The sequence below is a fragment of the Protomyctophum parallelum genome (genome assembly GCF_964188405.1).
Source record: "Protomyctophum parallelum genome assembly, chromosome: 10".
Classification (NCBI taxonomy): domain Eukaryota; kingdom Metazoa; phylum Chordata; class Actinopteri; order Myctophiformes; family Myctophidae; genus Protomyctophum; species Protomyctophum parallelum.
In genome coordinates this window covers 20761796-20769381 of record NC_139704.1, presented here as the reverse complement: position 1 = coordinate 20769381, position 7586 = coordinate 20761796, and the positions used below count along the sequence as shown (strand labels likewise).

The 7586-nt window shown below is 41.2% G+C and overlaps 1 protein-coding gene across 1 annotated transcript in view; it reads left to right on the top strand.

The window, feature by feature from the left end:
- The window catches only part of dnajc12 (DnaJ (Hsp40) homolog, subfamily C, member 12), a 281213-nt gene that overhangs the window by 95736 nt on the left and 177891 nt on the right, over positions 1-7586 (top strand). The window lies entirely within an intron of this gene.

The following is a 7586-nucleotide window of genomic DNA, read 5'->3' as shown; positions in this document are numbered from 1 at the left end:
TTAAATGTATTGTATGCTAATAAATCTAATGCTTATCCCTTAAATAGGGAATCTATAGCTCAATGGGTAAATCTGCTGGACTCCAGTAATATATTTTCTTGTCCACACGGAGGCAGTAACGGATAGAAAACCAGTGTGACTGTCAGCAATGGCACCTGTTTACAAATTAGGATATTAACCACGGGTCTGGGTGAGCGGTAATTAGCCTACTTTGTTATTACGTTTGTTTGTTTGTTTGTTTCGAGTTTCCACTGAACACGCACTTCTGGTGGATAGTTGAAGTGACACCCTCACAGAAAGCACCAGTATCGGCTGACAATCGTCAAATACTCAAATTATCAGTGTTTTGTCAAAGATCCAGCCTGGCCCTGGACCAGCCAGATGTGGAAGTGGCTACTGGGCCAGGGTAGTATACCTGTGTAACCGCACAGAACAGTGTATTATGGCTGAATCCGCTGTGACCTGATTCAGTGCCAGATCATAGATGTCAACGTATGATTATGGTGACAAAGCACACCTTTTGGTTTTAGGTTTTAATTTTAAACCAATGTATAATAATTATTATTAGCTACCCACAACACCAGCGGGAGTGCAACAAACCACTAAATTATTTTCGCTCTTATGCCACCAAAATGTGGAACGCCATGACATGTGAATCCCTTGACTCCTTCAAAACCGCTCTCAAAGGGCCTACGGACGGCTGCAATTCAAAAGGCCCCCGTAAAATCTGAATCCCACCGCCCCCCCAACCTTTTTCCCCTCACTGTATATGTTTCTTTTCCCTTTATGATGAATTCCTGTTCTGTTCTTTGACTATATAGAAGTGTCTATTTGTACGTCTCTAAATGTTTTGATGAATTGAACATGGTGGACCCTCTTGTAATGCTTAATTGGGCCATCCACTCACAGTTAACAGTCTTTGTATTGAGTTTGTGCTTGAAATGTACTGTAATTCTGCAAACTGTTAATACATATTTCAATCAATCAATCAATAGGCCTACTATTTAAGGAAGTGGAGGAACTCCTTTTTAAGGATTTCTTTTTAGCTTAGTCTACTAGTACACTCTTGATTGTCCATAGTGGTGCTTATACATTTAGCTATCACTTCACTAATATAGGCCCTGTACTATAACAACAATAATCTTCAATTCATAGATTGTCAACATTATAAATAGCGAAAATGAGGATTGCAAGAGGCAAAGCTATATAGAGTAGCACCCACACAACAGATAGTCAGTACATTTCAGCAAATTAATCTGTAATCTGTAATACCCATATAGAGTTATATCATACTGAAATACACTTTCTATACATGATGCCACCGGTAAGAGGGATTTGCGTGCGTGCGTGCGTGCGTGCGTGCGTGCGTGCGTGCGTGCGTGCGTGCGTGCGTGCGTGCATGCGTGCGTGTGCAACATTTTTCATATTTTTCTTCTCCATAGAGCGGTAATGACTGTTTTTCCTCTGTTTTACCTCTTGGATTATACAGTCTCTTAACACAGAGACCACATGAGCCATGCAGTCTTTGTGGTACAGCTCATGAAAAGGTTTCATGTAGTCATCATTTCTAACATGAATTAACTGTCTTTCATTCTATATAATCATCATTTCTAACATGAATTAACAGTCTTTCTTTGTTCTATGTATATAGTGTTGATCATACAGTGACAATAATTATTGCCACCATAGGTCGCATTTACTATGAAAACCTGCATCTCCCATCTGTTAGTCACGCCTCCATATATATGGTCACGCCTCGTGACATCTGACATGAAATCTGACATTCCATATTGATCTGACCTCATCAAACCCTGTACACTCATGACACACTCCAGTGTCTTGTAGTACAGAATTCATTCCATATGTTGATCTGACCCCCCATGCCAAAGCGCCAGCGCTCGCCCAGCAGTCTGCCGTCTGCCGCCCCCCCAGGCGGTTGCGTGCACGCGACCTCGCCCTTTAGGGCGCGGTTGCTTCTCGCCCTCATGGCATCTTACTTCAGAACTGCAAAATGAGTACAATAACTAGTACAAAATAATCTAGATACATTTTGACTAGTCATATTATTATACTAAATTATAACTAAATTATTATACTATTATTATACTACAGACTACTAAAGACAACCTATAGTGATGACTGTTCTGTCTGCCTAAATTGTTATTGTACATAAAAAAATAAATGATCACGATTCTATGATGGACAATTGTTTGCAATTTTTGCCCAAGCAGATGGGCCACAGAAAGCTGAAACTATTGCACTAACCACCATCATCATTTTCTTTTAAATATATACATTTTCTATATTTCTACAATAAAATTGTGGAAATGTAAGCGTTAAGCGTGAAGCCGTACCAAGCCAATAAAAATGTATTCTTGCTCTATAATGCAGTTAAGGACATGAATTGTGTGAAAGGTTCTTGTGTGAAAGAAGGAAGGAAATGCTTTAATGCTCAAAGATTATAGTAAAAGTGTGCATATTATTAGACAGGCTTCACATCAAAGGTGGAAGTTGTGAAGACAGACAAAAGGCCTTTAGGCAGACAGACAGCGTTTTAGTGTGCTTGTCTTAGCTTTACAGCCCGTTAACTCATAAACACTTGAATGCTCTGCTTGTTTTTCTGGAATGGACAGGGGTGTACACAGCTGGACGGTACCGTCTAGCAAGATTGAGAGATATGTTCACTTTGGGTCCAGGCTGGACCCAACATGAACATATCTCTCAATCCTGCTTGACGGTATCTTTTTCTTCTTCAGTTAATTTCCTACTTAGCCATTGTCCACAATCCTGTCAGTGTGCTGTCCTATCCTGTCCTATCCTGTCTGAGAGTATTGGTTGAAATTTTCTTTGGTGTGTATAGCATTAGCACCAGACGGTGCTACACACAGGAGGAGTCTCCCACTGCGCTAACGGCACTGTCTGAGTTGTTAACTGGTCTGCTTATAACTAACTCTGACTCTCCTCAGACAGGGGCTAAGAAAGGATGGAGCCCCAATATGTAATTACCCCACAGGGATCAATGCTGCTCCCTCTCCCCATCTCCTCTGGAACCCTTTGAAGCTGCCCCATGGGGAGCTGTTTGTTATCGGGACACATGAGTCATTGATTACCCCTTTTGCAGACTTCCAAGGACAGTGTGTAGAGGGAATAGACATAGCAGGGGGATGGTTAGTGTCCTCAGTCTGTGGAGACAAAAGATGGCCCTGTGCCCAACTGCCCATGTCAGAAATTAAAATGCCTACAGAATTGCAATGTGTGTTGCCTGCCTGGACAGTGAGCTGCATGCCGTGATGTTGTTCGCCTGTCAGTTTAATTGTTATCATCTTGTTCACACTTGCAGGCACAGAATCCATGTTTATGCTCTCTTGTTTTTAATGAGTGCCTTTTCTTTTTTTCCTAAGCAGCATTCTCGGTTGAATGGCCTCGTAAAGATTACCTTAGTGTGTTGCGCTTTTAAAATAACAACAGCTGCCAAAGGTCATAGAATGTAGTATTACTGCATATAGTATAGCAACAATAAAGCCTTTACCTGAAATATTGCAACTCTAAAGCAATCTTGATATACAGTATACATGTGCTGCACAGGGATAAGTTATTAGTTAGGAATTGCTTCAACTAGCTTTGGGAAAATACATCTTGGGTAAACAAAATGAGCAGAGCAAATAGATCATAAACCAGACATCATAAAATAATTATCTTTATGTCTCCAAGCTTCCAACCTGGACACCTGTGGACATGAACCCAATGACTAGGTGTGTGTGTGTGTGTGTGTGTGTGTGTGTGTGTGTGTGTGTGTGTGTGTGTGTGTGTGTGTGTGTGTGTGTGTGTGTGTGTGTGTGTGTGTGTGTGTGTGTGTGTGTGTGTGTGTGTGTGTGTGTGTGTGTGCGTGTGTGCGTGCGTGCGTGCGTGCATGCGTGCGTGCGTGCGATTCTTAATGGCTGCTAAGGGAATGTACATTGCTAGGCACAACGGAATTGTTGCCTATTAGCTAAGGACACATATGTTTCATCATCTGCCAAAATGTATAAGCACTCATGTGATTCAACTGCCATATGTTCATGCACAATAATGAAAATGATGCCTTTTTAGATGTAACAGCTAATACAACAGATGTTGTTGTTGTTGATGAGGACAGTACAGAAGTGACCATTTTGGAAGAGGAATTCCAAGCTATTATACAGCTTGGTTACATATGTAAACTACATATGTACACTACTCAGTGTCTGCGATAACTGGCAGTCGCCATATATGGAGGAGGCGATGCTTCCTGTACCCGTGATCTGTATCCTGAAGCACTTGTTGAGTTTTCCAAATGTGTGTGTGTGCGTGTGTGTGTGTGTGTGTGTGTGTGTGTGTGTGTGTGTGTGTGTGTGTGTGTGTGTGTGTGTGTGTGTGTGTGTGTGTGTGTGTGTGTTTGTGTGTGTGGGTATATATGTGTGTGTGTGTGTGTGTGTGTGTGTGTGTGTGTGTGTGTGTGTGTGTGTGTGTGTGTGTGTGTGTGTGTGTGTGTGTGTGTGTGTGTGTGCGCGTGTGCGTGTGTGCGTGCGTGCGTGCGTGCGTGCGTGCGTGCGTGCGTGCGTGCGTGCGTGCGTGCGTGCGTGCGTGCGTGCGTGTGTTGTGTAGAGGTCAGACAAGTTGTTTGTTGTTTTTCAAGCAGGTTAAGTGGAACAAAAAATCTAAACAATTGTATGAACAAATACACACACAAAATCTTCATCAAACATATTCTTATATCATCAAATGCTTTGAGTAAATGTTTTAAAATCCTATAGTGACAGCTGTTCATTTAACATCAAACATGTTCTCATGTAATCAAATGCTTTGAGTTAATGTTTTAAAATCCTATAGTTACAGTTGTTCATTTGATGTTTGTTCTCAGTTTAATTCCCAGTTCTGTCTTTGATTATGTAGACAGCATTTACGCAACATTTGCGACTGCCCCGACACATGCAGCTATAGAAAGCAACTAGAAACAACTGTCACGGAGATGTTCAACTGTCCTTTCACTGCCAGTCAAGCATTTTGTTCCCTGGGTGTCTTTGTTTTCTCACACAGGTCTGTAACCATGCTATCGCCTACTCTTGGGGAGAAGAGGGGAAAGAGGTGTGCCGTTCAGGCCTGTTTAGATGCCAAAACAGGAATCAGCGGCGTGTGGAGCCAAGGTTAGGTACCTACTACCGGTGTCATCCCTATGTTCCCCAGGTTCTATGTTCCCCAGGTTCTATGTTCCTCAGGTTCTATGTTCCCCACTCCTCTCGCCCCCCAAAAAAGGTTCTATGTTCCCCGCTCAACCAAAAAGAGGTTATATGTTCCCCACTCAAAAAAGGTTCCCCACTATGGCTCTGCACTCAACCAAAAAAGGTTCTATGTTCCCCACTCAACCATAGGAGGTGGCTGTGGACAGTTTAGATGTCCGCCTACCAGTGACATCATCAACAGGGCTTTCTATTCATGGAAAGTTAACATGTCATTATGGACTACCTATCTACAGTCCTACACACACCCAAGTCATTGTGGATGACTACAGTGGGACAATTGTAGCATGAGCAAAAAAAGCCTGCAGCAGAGAAAGTTCAAATGGCAGGGGAAAGAATGCTGCTCATTTATCTCAGGGCCATGGAAAGGAGTCTTTTTGATTGCATTGTGTCGTGCCGTCGTGAATCCACTATTGAATCATTTCAAACAGGAACCAACTGATCAAATTTGTCATGTAATATGTGCAATGTGTTTGTGTGTTTGCTTGTTGTGTGTGCACATGTATGTGAAGAGGCAACTATGTAGGCATATACATTTCTATATTCAATTTAACAGTGTTTCACCCATTTCCCCTCTGTCATACTAAGACCAATAGTTATCCTATAGTATCCTCTTGGGTGGCGTTCTTGACATTTGGTTATTGACATTTGGTGGCAACGTGTTAGATGAGATGAACCTCACACCAATGGCCACCACCTCATTCAGCCATGTTGTGTTTGTGTGTCAAAAGGAAACTTGTTTTACTATCATCCTACCAAAGGAGCACAGCAGTCTTTCTGAGCTATGTGTGAAAGTGTGTCACTGTGCACATGTTGATATTATTCATGTTAAAGGCATTCTTTAAAGGTGGTTCAGTGTAAATGTTTTTGGTTATAAGGTTAAAGCTCTATATAACAGTGGTTTTCAACCCTCATCATGTCAAGGCCCATTATATATTCGATATTTGAGCCACAGACGGACCACCATTTGACATAGCCTGGGTAAACCCCTCCCCCTTCACCAGATTTGCATTCTGCCTCCTGGCAGAATGAAATGTTGTCCAGCAGGGGGAGTGGGTTTACCCAGGCTACATTTGACCCACCATCAGACCCAAAACATAAAATATTTTGTTATGGTTGGATAACATTTTGTCCACAATTCCATTTGGTACAATTCTTCTACATTCTATATTTTTGTGTAGACTTCTTGTAATTTAAGTAATGCAGATTTTACACTCTCAAGAGTTAAAGATCTACAAGGGTCCATTTGGTTACCACTCTCCATCATTTGGCGGGGGACCACCTGGAATCCTCTCAAGGACCACTGGTGGTCCCCAGACCACTGGTTGAAAAGCACTGCTCTATCATAATGATGGTATAGTGTTTGTTCAGGGGTCTCCCTGTCTCTCCAGCTCTTTAATAAACAGAAAATACATTTTCAGATATAGTTGCCAATTTCCTACAATAGCTACAATTGTATAGTGTTCCAGTTTAAAATGTGTCTGCTCATTTCTTTGTGAAATTACTTCCAGTTTCACTTGTTTAACCTTTATTCCATATGGGATCAAATTGGTATCCCATCCCAACCTGAAAATGCATTTTCTCTTTATTAAAAAGTGGTTACTGAACAAACACTCTTCTATGGTAAGGATTACTATCAGCTTATAGAGCTATTTAACACACAGAAAATCACGTATAGGCTGCTGTATTTTATAATTGTGCAACTTGTTTATGCGGAAAAACTCGCCCTGCTTAGTACGATTGTTGTTTTAAGGTTCTGACAAGAGACAAAAGAGAGACAAATCTAATCCCTACTTGGATCATAGCACAAAGAGTTGTCATGTAATGAGGATAGATGATTTCAACACGCTCCCTCAGACTCGAGACAATCTCTCTACCTAATGAGTCATGCGTGACTGACAACACCTCATTCTCAGTTGATCATTTTGTTGTTATTTTTGCCCATATTCAGCTATTAGTGTAAATTTTCGTCTTACACAAACATTACATTTCCATTGACAATGAATGGAGAATTTACGTCATATGTGTCTGAGCAAATTGTATGTCTTTAAATGTTAATGAATTGAATATGGTCGTCATTGGAAATAAGCCCCATAGGGCCTCTTATGTTATTATTTTAACAACCATTGTAAATCTCTCTGTCTGTACTAATTGCAAACTGTTAGTAAAGTATTCAATCAATCAAAAAAAATCAATTGACTGAAACAGCAGGGGATGTGATCCAGAGCTATACAGAAGAAAACCTTGTGGTCTCTGAAAATGTAAGACCACGGCTCAGAGTAGAGGAGAGGTTGGCATGCAATTTAGTGAGTTTCTTTAGGAATATTTGTC